General features: G+C 43.3%; 2 non-coding genes across 2 annotated transcripts; one reads left to right on the top strand and one right to left on the bottom strand.

The window, feature by feature from the left end:
- Window positions 1–5,321: 5,321 nt before the first annotated feature.
- On the bottom strand, window positions 5,322–5,428 carry LOC127237552 (U6 spliceosomal RNA). Its single transcript, XR_007835856.1, has one exon. It is a non-coding gene; the product is annotated as a U6 spliceosomal RNA (small nuclear RNA).
- Window positions 5,429–15,006: 9,578 nt separating this feature from the next.
- On the top strand, window positions 15,007–15,109 carry LOC127237553 (U6 spliceosomal RNA). The gene has a single exon (XR_007835857.1). It is a non-coding gene; the product is annotated as a U6 spliceosomal RNA (small nuclear RNA).
- Window positions 15,110–15,566: the final 457 nt, after the last annotated feature.

Raw genomic sequence — 15,566 nt, 5'->3', positions numbered from 1 at the left:
CATGTGGGCAAAATGTTGTGGGCTGGAGTCTCCTAGAGATACAGATGGATATATTCCTGTCACTCTGTGACCCAAGTCTGAAGACTGGCTGCTTCCACAATAATTTCCCTATTTCATATCTCCATTTTGCAACTTTTCTTTAAAGGGGTGCTACAACTTTTGTTTGGTCTAAACTAAAATGGTTAGGAGAAAATTCCTGATCATTAGTGAATGCCTTGTGTGTTAAAGTTCAGAAAATAAGAGAAGACTCTTGTTCTACATCTAAATGCCATTACTATTTACTTCTTGGCAATGGCAGTATTTTTTTCGATAGGCTGTCTAACATGGATTGTTTCTGTGTGTTTAGCCACACACACACACACACACAGTGCTGCCTACTGTCATCTTCCCCATTCTTTCTCATAGAAAACCATTTATTTTACACAATTTCTGAAATATAAATCATCCCTCTGATGTTCTCATGGATGCTCTATCTCACTCAGCCCCTGGCATCCTATACCCAAGGAGTCTGGGATGTTATGGTTGAAGCTCTACTGCTGTCCATATATACCCAAAATGTTGGAGGTTGAGGATCTCCAGCTAGGGTCACCATTCCACAATCTGGTCTCATGCTTTCCATTCCAAACCCCCAACCCAGAGAAATCCCACCAAAAGTCAGCCCCTCCCTGGGACTGCTCAAGACCAGGACTACAGGGCTATATAAGACCTAGTAGCCATATTTGCTATGTTATTCCTCCCTTGCCTTCCCAAAGGTCACTCAGGAGTTGCTTTGTTCTGCTAATATTAAACCTGGATTTGCACATTCAGCGTGATCTGATTTATTACATTGGCCATGACATTACTGCTGGGGTATTTAAACTTTTCATCTAACACCATCCTTTATGTTTTGTTACAGCCATTAAATGTTTATCTGTTTTTCTTAGCCTTCGAGTTTCTTGAACCATTATTAAAACCCAGGGCAATGAAGACACAAAAGTGTCAGATGCAGATATGACTTTGCATACACTTTTGAACTGGAATAATTTTTGATGAAACCTCTGCGCAGCAACAGAGAAACCAGAAATAGTGAGTTTTTCCTTTAAATTTGTTCACACATAAAGACTCTGCTTTATTTTGAAGGTTTCCTTCCTTCCTTCCTTCCTTCCTTCCTTCCTTCCTTCCTTCCTTCTTCCTTCCCCCTTTCTTTCTTGACACTCTATCTGTGTAGACCCGACTGGTCTGGAACTCATAGCCATCCACCTGTTTCTGCTTCCCCAGTGCTAGGGTTAAAAGTGTGTGTCACCATTGCCCCGAAGTTGATAGTCATCGAATTTTAAAGCAAGATCTGCTGACCTTACAGGGCTCTGCAATGAATTCAGAGTGAGAACAAGGGCCTGTAAAGCCAGGAGCTGAAAAAGGCCTCACCTGTGTCACTAGCTACATAGAGGCTGGAGGCCCTGGCCCCTCACTTGTTATGCTTTAGTTTCCCATGAAGTCTTCTATTCTCTCCTGAGTAGCCACATCTTTGCCCATGCCTACCATGTTCCTAGCATAGAAGTTTTCATTCCCCTCTATTCTCAGCAAATATATTTACACACACACACACACACACACACACACACACACACACACACACACCATGGAGGGAGTCTCTGTACATAGTCCTGGCTGTCCTGGACTTGTTCTGTAGACCAGGCTGGTCTTGAACTCACAGAGATTTCCCTGTCTCTGCCTCCCTAGTGCTGGGATTAAAGGTGTGGAATACGCCCAGCAGTGGTAGCAAAGTCTTATCTAAGTATTCTATTTCTTAGGTATTTCAGCCCTCAGAAGAAAAAGGAGGGAAAAGTATGCATAACCACACAGTTTAATTGTGGATATTTGTGTATTCTGTGACAGCTGTATTTATATTTCAAAAATTTAAAGCACAAAGTATCACAAGGCTTCTGTGATTTCTAGCAGCCTATGGTCTGTTGGCCTACAACACTGGGGTCTGTAATCCTAGGGTTATTCACTTGTGTTTCTGACCTGGATTTGTGCACATATGCCTTGCTATTGATCTGTTTCCTTCACCTTTGAAGCCAGCAACAGGAGAAACTTATCCCTCTATCTTACACTCTTTTTTTTGAGACAGGAATTCTGGCTGTATTGGAACTCATCACATAGACCAGATTGCCCTTGAACTCATGGAGATCTACCTGCCTCTGCCTCTGCCTCTGCCTCTGCCTCTGCCTCTGCCTCCTGAGTGCTGGGATTAAAAGTGTGTTCGTGAACACCACATTTGGCATTTTATTTTGTGTGTATGTGTGTGTGTGTGTGTGTGTGTGTGTGTGTGTGTGTGTGTGTGTGTCCAGGTGTCTGGTGGAGGCCAGAGGACAACTTGGTGGAATTGGTTCTCTCCTTCTGCTATGTGGGGCCCAAGGATCAGACTGAAGCTTGGTGACATGTCCCAGCTCACATCTTGAAGTTCCTAATAAACCTGCAGAATTTCTTTTATCATGGAAGATAACATAATCACACATGCAGAAATCTTTGGAGATTCATTGTCCTTTCTACCACACCTACTGGCATTAAAAAGATGTGACTGGGAAGCAGTCTTCAGCTTTTACTCCTCTGTGTCATCATCTGGGCTCTGTGCCCTGTGCATTCACTGGGACATGTCTGGGGCTGGAGAGATGGATCAGCCATTAAAGGCTAGGCTCACTGCCAAGAAGACAAGTGTCTAAACACAACACTTTTATAGCAGATGGGATAAGTAAAGGGGATGGGATGAGCAGAGTTTTCTTTTTCTCCATAGATGGAAGAACACAGCAACTCATGTCCTGCTGAAATGGACTAGGATAGCAAAGAGCTATCCAGTTGGCATAGTGGAAATTAGCCTCACTTCTGCTGTAATAAAAGTTTTGGTGAAACATGTGACTAGGAATGGCATTTCTCAGGTTCCCTTGCAGCCAAGCTTCTGGATAGCATTAGGTTGACCTGGTGTGCTTGCTCCCAATAACCAAGAGGGAGGTTGAGGCACCCAGCTGTGTGGGCTTCTAGTTGCATTCTGGGTTTGCAGCTCAGAAATTCTTGGCAGTGGTGACTTCTTGACTTGACTCATGGGACTCTATTAGTACTGAGCTTCACTCCCTCCTAATCTCCCAATCATCCCTGAAAGGACTTCAGACACTTTCCACCAAATGCTGGGACAGGACATTTTCAATGGGTTTTCTCTGACAGTCAGACGTCACAGTGTGAAATGCTGTGAAGTTTGTATTTCCTCATTCCAATAATGGAAAACTGAACTTTTAGGGGGCAGGTGGCAGAACCTTATGACAGAGTCAAACAATTATGTTTAGTACAACATCATGCAGAGAAGGAATGGTAATGAGAATGGCCAGTCCACTGAGGGTCCACTTTACACAGTAGAAGGTATAGCTTGAGATCTTCCATGCAGTAGCTAAGACCTAAGCAAGTGTATAGACAGGTGAAGACCAGACACCATGGCTGAAGAGTCTGCACACATACATTTATGCACACACTTCAGACACACGTGTGTACATATACACATATATAGCTAAATAGAGGGAGGGTTATTATGAAAGGAATAACCATGTCCTGGGACCTTTAAGACTCCTCCCACACAACATATCAAACTAGTAAATCATAAGCAATATAACCCATAGGGGGCTGTGAGGAAAGGCTCCTTCCCCTCTCTTTGGTGGTGGCCACAAGGTAAGCCAACATGGGTACAAAACAAGAATTAGGAACTATAGAGGAGGAAGCAGTCTGGTGAGATATGTTCCCTTCTTAGAGTCCTCTGCTGATGCCTCTCTGTACTCTGCAGGGCTCTCACTCCACCCAGCCAGACAAAGTGTGAGACTGGAAAACATGGCCAAACAAAGACAAGTCCAGTGAGGGATTCCCTGAAGACTGCTAATCCCCAAAGATGGGGCTTCCAGCAAGCCTGAGAGGCTGGAATTCTTGCTGGGTTGAAGATTGCTGGAAGACTCTGAGCTTCTCCTCATTGATAGAGACTATAAAGCTAGAAGAAGAAATCCTGAGACCCAGTGCACCAGCAGCCTAGACCACCAGCACAGGGAGATGCATGGGCTTGATATTAGCCAGTTGCAGAAGGCAAAGGGCCACAAAATCTGCCATGCTGTTCTTGCTGTGTAGCTTGGGGAAGGAGCAGAAGTCCAACTTCACTGTTAATGCTAATATAATCAGTGCCTGTAAATCACACCTTGAGCAGCTTAGTTTAGATAGCCCCCAAAATATCTGTCTTACAGTAATTGCTGCTACTGTAACAGCCTGCAAGCAGACAGGGCAGTAATGCCTGTATCTGCTCAGAAAGTCCTGTTTGGCCAGTAAGACTGATGGGCCTGGCAGATGACTCAGTAGCTAAGAGTGCATGCTGGAGAGATGCTCAGCAGTTAAGACCACTGACTGTCCAGAGGATCGTGGTTCAATTCCCAGCACCCACATGGCAGCTCACACAACTGTCTATAACTCCAGTTCCAATGTACCTGACATCCTCACACAGACACACATGCAGAGAAAACACCAATGCACAAAAATTAAAAAGAAAAAGAGTGCATGCTCTTGCAGAGGATAGATTTCAGTTTCCAGGGCCCATGTCAGGTAGCTCACACTGCTTGTAATCCCAGCTACAGAAGATCCAACTAGCTCTTCTGGACTCTGTGGGCAACTGCCCTCATGTGTACATACCAACAAAATTAGAATAATAATAATAAAATAAAAATGATAAGAAACAAATCCTAGTAAACTTCAGGGCCCTACCTCTCATGTTTTAAGGAATCTAGGGGCCTGGGTCACACTGGAAATCCTTTTAATGGGGAAGGTCAAGTGGTAGCACCCCCCACAATCCACCAAAAAGAAATATAGCATGTGACAAGTCTCTTTGGGTTCTGATGAGAACATAGACCACATTTGGGCACATAGCTCCAAGCTATGAAATCATATAATACTCACTCCTGCTGTAAGTGAACCAAGACAAGGACAGACTGCAGCATCTGAGCCAGCCGCCCAACACCGCTAGATATCGTATGCAGTGAAGGTGTTTCTTGGAGACTTCCAATTGCAGATAAAGCACTATTGGCTTTGGAAGATACCCACACTGTCACTATTCCTCATTTGAAAAGCTGTCCCTAGCTCACTGCTGGGTCCTGAAACATCATACTTGCTTATAGTAAGTGACTAGGCAGCCTGAACCACCCACCATAAACTAGCTATTGTAACTAAACTATAAAACTGGATACATGCACCAACATTCCTTTATAAAATAGAAGCTGTGATTAGACAGCCCTGGCAAGGAGAAAAAGTACTCTTATTTTTTTAATATGGAAAGCTTCATGATTTTTTTTTTGCATGTCATCCTTGTGTAGGGGACATGCTAATCTTCTCTATATCATTCCAGTTTTAGTGTATATACTGCTGAAGCCAGCACCAGAATGTACTCTTAAACACACAAGCAAATATGTAGACTTGTGGCTTGTTGGCAGGCAGTTGATACAGATTTGGAAATACAACTTAAAATGTCAGTCACTACAGGCATTTTATGACAAAGTTGGAAGAGAAGAAAGGGACAGCTGAAGAGCATGCACTTGGCTGTTGTAGTCCTCCAAGTCGAAGGCTTCAGAAACTCTCCGCTCCCCACAGGATGCACGATTACCTGTAACACTGAGACTCTTCATGTCTGTGCAGCTACAACTTACATGGGTGCAGTGTCCCCAGATATTTCGATCATTCCTTGAGAGATTGCACGTCCGTGTGCCCTTTGCAACAGGGACTGTGCCCTGTGGTTCAGGCCATGGGATCTCAGGTGAATGGCTGAAGTGTTTCGTTCCTGTAGAATGTATTCAAACCTCTGTCATGGTTTGAATCTGAAGTGACAGATTTGAATGTTTGTCCCCAAGCTGGTGATGCTGTTTGTTGGGAACCTGTGGAGCCTGTAGGACATACAGCCTCCCTGGCAGAAGAAGGTCATAGGCCAGGGCCTTTGGAGGTTACATCTGCTGTTGGTTCCTGCCCTGCACTCTGGTGTCTCAACCACATACGTCTAATGCCATCCATTAAGCTGATCTCCATGCCTTCCGTGCCCTGATGGGTGGAAACCCTCGGAAACCATGAACCAAATAAGCCCCCCTCCCAAGTCAATTTGTTCAACCTTTGTGGTCACAGCAATGTGAAAAACCTATCAGATCCTCCCAGCACTCTCTCTGTTTACTCCAGCGAGCCATGCTAAGTGGACGGGTGGCTCTGCACAGAAAGTTTCCAAGCCCTGGCATTTCCTTCACAAAACAGAGGAAATTTATTTTATTTTTTATGTGTGTGGGTGTGTTGTCTGCCTCATGTGTGTGCCTGCTGCCCATGGAGGACAGAAAAGAGCATAGGACTCCCTGGAGCTGGAGTTTCAGACAGTTGTGAGCTGCCATGTAGGAATTGGGAATTGAACCCAGGTCCTCTGGAAGAGCAGCCAGTGCTCTTAACTACCATCTCCCCAACCCTAGAGAAAAGAACTTAAAGTAGAAGAGAGGAGCATGGGAGTGGATTTTTCATGTGTTGCTAACCTAGGCATCAAATTCTGACTTTTACCTCCCCAAATGAAGCCAGAGAAAAGCATTGGTAAGAGAAATGGTAGGGCTGCATACTGCTTTAGTGGCCATGTCCTGTGAAAGAAGAGTAACACAGTGAATACAGGCTCTGTAAACAACGAAGGTGTGGGGATATAGACAGAAAAAAACAGCTAGGGGTTTCATGGCCCAGAGTATCTTAGAGGGAAAGTGGTAACAGTTGCAAAAAGCAGCTGGCCTGATAAGAAATGATCCAGCTTCACATGGAAACTAATCAAAAGATGCCATTAGACAGATAAGGACAGTGAAGGGCATGACATATGACTCTGTGCAAGCTGCTATAGTTTGAGTGATGAATGTCTCCTGAAGGCCCATGTGTTAAAAAAAACAAAAACAAAAACAAAAACCAGCGTGATCTCTAGGATGCTGCTGCTGCTGCTGGGAGGAGGCGGTAGGGTCCTTAGGACCCTGGGAACATGCTCTCAAATGGGTCCCTTCCTGCTCATTGGGCATGAGATCAACTGTTTTCTGTGCCCTATGCATCCTTCTGTGGCTGTCTTAACAGCAATGTCAGAAGCCTTAAAATATACAGGTTAGTTCAATCAGCCTTGTAATTTGTGAGTAAAATATGCTCGTTCTTGTTACTAGTTAATTATCTTGGTATTTTGTTGCAATGACAGGAAGGCGACCAACATTTAAACTAGCAGTGTAGCTTCCTATAATCCATAGGTGTTAGCAGAAAATATGTCTGTTAAGACAACAGTCAGAATGAACAGGAGCATGCTTGCATTAGAGCCCCATGTCTTTTATGTCCCAAAGGCTTACGTGAAGAAGAGACCACTTTTATGCTTCAGTTACAGTGGCCTAGCTGAGAAACTCCAGGCTTAGAATTTCCAGGCTTCTTTGTCAAAGTACAAGGTAACCTGATCAAAACATGCCCTGGAGGAAGACATTGTCTTCTCTTACAACCTCGGTTAGGAAAATGTGTGCTCCCCACCCGAGGCTGTTTATAAACATCCATGAAAAGATACTCTAGAATAAAAGCTGATGGAAATCATGTAACATTGTCTTCTAATAAGAATTAAACTAGCCTAACTGGACATGTAACCTAAGTAGTGAAACTAGGACTAAAACTGACTAAATCCATGTTCATCACTAACTATAGCCCCATCCCAATGTTACACCAATCTCTATCCCTAACCTTAACCATAGGAACTTTAGAGTTCACATAGCTCCATTTTAGGTTTGTATCTAACCCTATTTCTAGCCCCTAAGTCTAAAACCATAACTAGAATCTTAGCAATAACAATAAAAGAAAAAAAGACAAATTTATAAAAGAACTAAACTTGAAAACCAGACATACACACTCACACGCATACACACGAACACATACACACCTACACACATACACACACCACACACGCATACATATACTCATACATACATATACACATATACTCACATACACACACATACACACCATACACATACACCACATACACACACATTCACATGTATACACATACTCACATCCACACACCAGACACACACACACACACACACACACACACACACACACACACACACTACAATGGGTGTATAGAGGACCAACTCCAATCAATCTGGCAAAGTTGCTTGCTTGCTCTCCACTTCCCAAGACAGCACATAAACCAAGTGTCATTATTTAGACTGTTTTTAAAAATATTTTTTAAAAATTAGAAACAGTATTATTTTACACATCAATTCCAGTTCCTTCTCCCTTCAACCCTTCCATGCCCCTCACCTTCCCCCCATCCCATCCCATCCCCATTTACTCCCCAGGAATCATCAAAGTCTATCACATCATTTGGGCAGGACCTAGGCTGAGAGAGGAGCCCTCCATAGGGAATGGACTTCCAAAGTCCATTCCTGAACTAGGGATGAATACTGATTTACTGCCAGAGGCCCCATAGACTGCCCAGACCTTCTAACTAACACCAACATGCAGAGGCCCTGGTTCCCCAGATGTCTGCCTGGGGTCCCACTTGCTCAGGTCAGCTGTTTCCCCAGGTGGCCTTGACCCCTTTACTCATCATTCCTTCCTCTCTACAACTGGATTCCAGGAGTTCAGCTCAGTGTTTAGCTGAAAGTGAGGCCATATAACCTTAAAGAAGAGTTGGGAGATAAAATAAAAGATGCAGTCCCTCAGGCTTGTCAAGGAAACCATCAACAGGGTAAAGAGAAACAGTCATACTTTTTGTTACTGTCAAGCAACTATTTTTGAATGAATAATAATTGCCACACAATCCTAAACATGATTTCTGACTAATTCATTTAGGATTCCAGCTAAAAACACATGATAAATTAAATTAAGTGAATAGAGTAGAGGATGGTTCAGTGGAAGGACTATTTACAAAAGGTGTCAGCAAGGAGCACCAAGGTCATCTGGGACAGCTGTGTAATGTGTCACTAGAATATGGGATTAGACATGCTGTGTGCAAGGCCATCTGAAGACAGGCTTTGTACAAAACCTTCTGAACAGAGCGTTGACTACGCACGGGACACCCATCAGCCGAGTGGAAACAGACCTTCCCCAGCTTTTCCCACCATTCTTGCTCTCTGCTGATGAGATTTAGTGGAAGCCAGAGGATGACCCGTCTCTGCTGACGGGTCCAGAGCATGGCAGAGCAGGGGAGAGGATGGGTTTGGCATGTCAGATGGAAGGAACCCAACTCAGCACAGCAAAGCCAAGAGTATTAGAAATAATCCTTACCCTAAAATATCCCAGCTCCCGCTGCCTTCACTGCTGGCTAACTTCTTTAAAACTGCTATTATGTATTATGAGAAGGAAGGAACTAGAAATCATGTTTGGGACTGAATTCTGCCTACATCTGTACTACACAGTGTTGTTTACTTTTATTCCACACCTGAATAAATATCAATGATTTACATTTTACTTGCTAGAGTCTTCTGAAATTGGTAGAGACACCAACATCCTCATTCCCACTTTATCCAGAGAAAATACAATCTGTTACGATTTTTTAATATGTCCTCATTTGCGTGAGACCACTGAACCAACCTGATGCAGACTTGACCCAATTATTTCAGCCGTCTTCACATTAGATTCTTATCACCAAGGTTTCATTGAACTGAATGACCATAGACACTGATAAGAGAACCTTGGCTCCATGGCATAGGCTCAGCTTTGCATAGTTGGTCAGTTGCATAGAAATGTCTGCCTCAAAAATCAGTTACAAATCACTGGAAGGGTGCTGCTGATCCATTCAAATTCATCCCATTTGAATTTTCAGGTGCACTGCCATAGGCATTTTAAGAAAGTATGATACAATGTGACAGGCATCCTGAAATCAGGGCTGTGTATCTCTGGAAAGAGCAAATGGGTGAGAATACCTAGATCTGAAGTTTACAATAACATGAGCCAACTGCATTGGTTGTGAGGTGAGAGTCTTATTTGTGTAGTGTGTGTTTCTATGGAAGAGGTGAAGCGAGGCAATTTTAACCTTGATAATTAGACATTTGTGCAAGAAGAAGTAATACCCAAGAAAGCTCGATGGCCTACTTTCTTTCCAATAATAGTTCACCTCTAATATTTCTAGTAAGGAGCTCTTGTTATATTATTACATATTGCATTGTTTACATATGTTGTTATTATTCAGTGTTTAGAGAATTTCAAGTTTAGGAAGAGATTGCAGTTTTCTTATTCAGATTATTTTAAGATTGGGACATTTTAACTTTATTAGTGTGTGTATATGCCTCTCTCTCTCTCTCTCTCTCTCTTTATTAGTGTGTGTATATGCCTCTCTCCCCCCCCTCTCTGTGTGTGTGTGTGTGTGTGTGTGTGTGTGCCAAATCTTACAGCTGACATTTTCATTATAGAATAATTTGTCAGGGCTGGGTAGAAAGCTCAGCAGGTAGAGGGTAAAGGACTTGCTGTGCAAATATGAGCACCTGAGTTCAGATTCCCAAACACGCATAGAGGTGAATGTGGTAGTGTGTGCCTTAATCCCAGAGCCCTTATGGTGTCATGGGAGATAGACAGGAGAAACTCCAGAAGCTTGGGAACCAGGTAGCCTGGCTTTCAGGATACACAGACCAAGAAGCGCTTCCTCCAGACAGTGGATGGCAGGACTGGCGAGATGGATGAGTACTTAAGGGCAAGTGCTGCTCTTGCAGAGGAGCAAGGTCAGGTGCCAGCACTCAAGTCAGACAGGTTTGATGGTCTGTGACTCCAGATCCAGGCCACCCAATGGCCTCTTGTGTTCTCCTTGGGCATGGTACCCACATACACAAACACACACAAGTGTGAACATACTAGAAATTTCTTTTAAAAGGTGCATGGCAAAGTTTGTCATTGAGGCTGTACTCTTACTTGCACACACATGTGCCCATACCCAGATACAGGAGCACAGATCACACATAAGTGCCACTGATATATACCAAAAGATAAACAATAGTTGATAAAATTTTACAGTTTCTTGCTGTGCAAGCCTGTTGGTAGAAATTTATAAATTTATAATAACATTCATGTTATTGATTATAAATATTTATTATATGGCATATAATAGTGTGTTTATTGTAAGGGTTACATATTCCACTGTACTACTGATTTAAATCAAGGGGTTCCTGGCTGCTCTTTCTTCAGGAAAACACTGGGAATCTCATAGCTTATATTTCAGCTCCAATTTTGTCACTTTTCCCTTTATTTTTGCTTAGTGGAACCCTCTAGTCACACTCTACAAGCTTTTCCATCATAAAATATCTAATGAAAAAAGAGTCAAAATGTGCCCCCTCAGAGTCTTAGTACAGCATGAAGATTCATAGTTCTTCTTCACCAGCACTCAGAGGCATGCTCTCCCTGTGCAGCGCATGAAGGCACCCAACTTGAGTTGCTACACTCTCACCAGGGAGTATGAGATTCTAGAGGCACACTCATATCTAGCCTTTACAACCCCACATTTGAAGACCTAACTAGAGCTGGACAATTTACAAATACATACAGACACACTCCTAAAGTCTAAAATTATATGTATGAATAAATTTTTAAATAGTTCATCCATCAGAAACCCAGGTGAAACTGTTGTCATTTTTGTCTTGTGGTTTTCAATACTTCCAAAGCCACTGTGACTTCCTTTATGTACCAACTGTGAAATGGACTGGCCATGCAGATTTTCTAAATGTTTCACCATCCATTAAGCATTTACTGGAGCAGGGCTGCGCTGGCACACACCTTTAATCCAAGAACTAGGAGGCAGAGGCAGGTGGATCTCTGTGAATTTGAGGCCAGCCTGGTCTACGGAGCTAGTGCCAGGACAGCTGGAGATACACAGGGAAAGCCTGTCTGGAAAAACCCAAACCAGCATTTACTGAGTATGAGCTTCTGATGAGCACTTTGGGAAGCACTAACACATCCTTAGTCCTTGGTTGTGACACCCCTTGCTTACAATGTCCATCCAATCTTCTATATACTTGCTTAAATTGTCTCAGTCTATCATCTCATCTCATTTTATACCCGTCTCCTACCTTTATGAGAAGATGTCATATATTTTTCCTTGGATGAGTATAGTAACCCTCCCTTAATCAGCCTAGAAATAGGGTTGTGAACAGGGTATGGGAGGGTGGGACAATAAGTTGATGTGCAAAATGACATCTTAGAGAAGGACCTCTTTGCCAGGCTGTAGGCTGTACTGAATCTCCCAAGTCTCTCAACACTTCCTTAACTGTTGTGCAGTGGCTGGGGTTCACCTCCTTTTCCAGAGCACAGCATAGTGTGCCCTGTGCTGATGGAGAGACACTGTTCTAGAACCCATCATTGAGCCCTGCTTGTGCAAATGCACTGTGCCAACAGTGTGTGTAGCTTGTAAGTTCTCCTTGTTGCTCAACAGCACAGTCTGGTCCTTTATTCCTACAAAGGCCTGGGATGTTCTGTTAGGCTTTTAAAACAGTGACCAGAGAGTGTCTTTTATTTTATTTGCAGTGTTTAATTTGCAGTGCTTAATAGGTAAGACATACTCCAGCCAGTGGCTAGTAGACATAAGAATATGTTGCAAGTTGATTGAACTATGCTGGTGTTGGATACTGTTCCTCATGGTTTTATCTCTCTTGTGCAGGTTCTACACCTCTCCTTTATTCTTTAAGTATTGAACATGATTCCCAAGTCAATATCAAGTCAATAAATAATTAAAGGGATAAATGCTATATAAAATCCTCACCTTTAACTCATGACACTGTTGTGACTCAAAATCTTAGTGACAGGAGTAGGCTAGCATAAATGGTTGTTTATATTTCATGTCTATATTTCTACCCAATGAACCAGATTTTAAAAGACTGGGCTGCATCAGGCAAACCTAATTCTACTCATTATTCTGGCACGATGACCATAACAGCATGCTCAGTATGTGTTAGTCATGGTGATAATTAAATTTTAAGAGAGATGTATGGACTTCCAAGACAATGCTCTGTTTCTCTTGACTTTTCTTTCTGATGGAAAATTCTTGATTCCAAAGTAGTGTCAGTATTACTGCTGGTATGAAATACGGAACTGTGCTAAGCTAAGAAATTTATCTAGAGCTGAAGAAATGGCTCAACAGTTAAGAGCATTGGCTGCTCTTCCAGAGGACCTGGGTTCAGTTCCCAGCACCCACATGGCAGCTCATAACTGTAAGTCCAGCTCCAGTGGCTCTGACACCCTCACACAGACATACATGCAGGCCAAACACCAAAGCATATAAATAATAAAAAAGTGAGCTATATTCTCTGCATGGTTCTGGGTATAGTAGGCTTGAGGTCTCCCTCCTCTTCTTCCTCCTCCTCTTCTTCTTCCTGACTGAACTGCTGCTTACCAAAACACAGAAGCAGCTCTTCCTGCCCAGTCAGATCCTTAGCAGAACACAGAGGGAATGCCCTGTAGCAATGGAGCTTGCCTTAGTCCACAGCTGGATTTGCCTTCCTCTACAGCCCACAGCCCACAGCCCAAGCACAGGAGCAGGGGAGTATCATTGACTTCTTAGACTTCCCTACAAGCTGTAACAGCCCCTCATGGCACTTCTTAGAGAGCATTTGTTTGGGACTCTTTCTCAACTCCTCTGACTTTCACTTCTTTAGCTATCACTCATGTGTGCAAAGCCTAATTGCTACAACCATTCTCTGCTCCTATAACACTCTGGGGACTCTCTTCTGTTCTAGAACCTTGACCACTGCTAGTTCTCCATTCTCCTCTCAAGCTGAAATTATAGCAGTCTCCTAGCTAGCATGAGTTCCTTAAATAAAAAGAGCCTCCCCCAAAAGGAATAGCAAACTAACAATATAAAGTGTGTGTGTGTGTGTGTGTATGTGCACACATGCCAGAGTGTGTTCACACACCATTGCACACACATCATGTGGGTTCTGGGGATCAAACTCTGGTCACCATCAGGTTTGGCATCAAGTGCCTTTCCTGCTGAACCATCTTACCAGCCCATGCTTGTACCAATTTTCAGTTGCTGGTTACACATTACACCAGAAACTTGGTGGTTTAAGATATCCCGAACTGTGAATACACAGTGTTTGGGCATGGCATGGCTAGGTTCTCTGTACTGGCATTTGTTAGGCTACAGCCGGGGTATTGGCTAGATTTGTGGTGGGTCTGGGTGTGGACATTTGGCACTTTCTCTTATTTTAGTGCCTGGCCTTTCCAAGAGGCTGTGTACAGGCATAGCCTATACAGGACTTTAAAATTCACTGTGGTAAAGAGCAAATAGCCTGGGTAGGAGGGCAGCAGGGAGGAGTCAAAATCTTGATGAAGCTGAGGGAGGGAGCATTTCAGTATAGGGAGAGTATGAAAAAGGGATAATGCACCTCCCTTAGGTCTTAGTGACTTCTTTCCCCAGAAAGTTGGACCATGGCACAATTTCCAACCATTTAGACATCCTAAAGTGTACTTTTAGAGAAATGAAAATGGCCTAAGTGAGCTGTCCTCATCTTGTATCAAATCTTGAGAGTCCTCGTTATCCTGGTTCAGCAAAGGGACATCTTTATTCTTCTCTCTGAGCTACAGATCTTGACTCCCATTCCATGGTCTCCTAGTAGACTGTCAAAGGCTTCCTGTGAGTAGTTGTTTGCATGAAAATGACCTCCAGAGGTTCATAGATTCGATTACTTGATGGTCAGGGCCTTGTTGGAGAAAGTGTGTCACAAGGGGTGGGCTTTGATGTAGCTCCAGTCTGCCTGCCTGTTACCATGCTTCCCACCATGATGATAATGAACTAAACCTCTGAAACTGTAAGCCAGCTCTCATTGAAGTGCCTTTCTAAAAATAAGAGTTGCCTTGGTCATGGTGTCTCTTCACAGCAATCGAACAGTGACTAAGACACTTACCAACCAGTCAGCTTCAAGCCACCCATCACTCCACTGCCATGTGAATGTGATAAAAATAATCTCTTTTATTATGTCATATTTGCTTCTAATAACTCCTTTGGTACTTACTTCATCAGCACACATACTGAAATTAGAACAATACAGAGATTAGCATGGCCCCTGTACAAGGATGACATGCAAATGTTGAAGTGTTCTATACATTAAGGAAAAAAGGACTCTTCTTTCCATTTGTTGGATAAAATATGTATTTCTTAGGGTAGCCCAGTCTCCTATGTACTGTCCCCAGGCCATCTGTCTAGTCACAATTACTGTATCCACTACGCTGTGCTTACCTGGATGTGGGCTATACCTTTCTATGGGTTTGAATCCCAGAACGAATAAGATGGAGAAAATGAGCTGAGGACATACTTCCATTTGTCTGTCTTTCCTGTTGATGCAATGTGACCAGCTAAACAAGCTTGGTGACATCTCCACCTCAGTTAATGCAGACAGAAACCATATATTGAAAGACTCGCAGAGGGCGTGGACCCTCACACCCCGACTCAGGAAAGGCAGACCCCCCAAATCCCTCACGAGGAGCGGCCTTGATGCAAAAGCATGAGGTCTTTTATATTCCAGTGCACTGGGGTCCACAGCCATACTCCACATGGGGTAGAGGAC

This window comes from Phodopus roborovskii, unplaced genomic scaffold, assembly GCF_943737965.1.
Source record: "Phodopus roborovskii unplaced genomic scaffold, PHOROB, whole genome shotgun sequence".
In the NCBI taxonomy this organism is placed as follows: Eukaryota; Metazoa; Chordata; class Mammalia; order Rodentia; family Cricetidae; genus Phodopus; species Phodopus roborovskii.
This window is presented reverse-complemented; position numbering and strand designations above follow the sequence as displayed.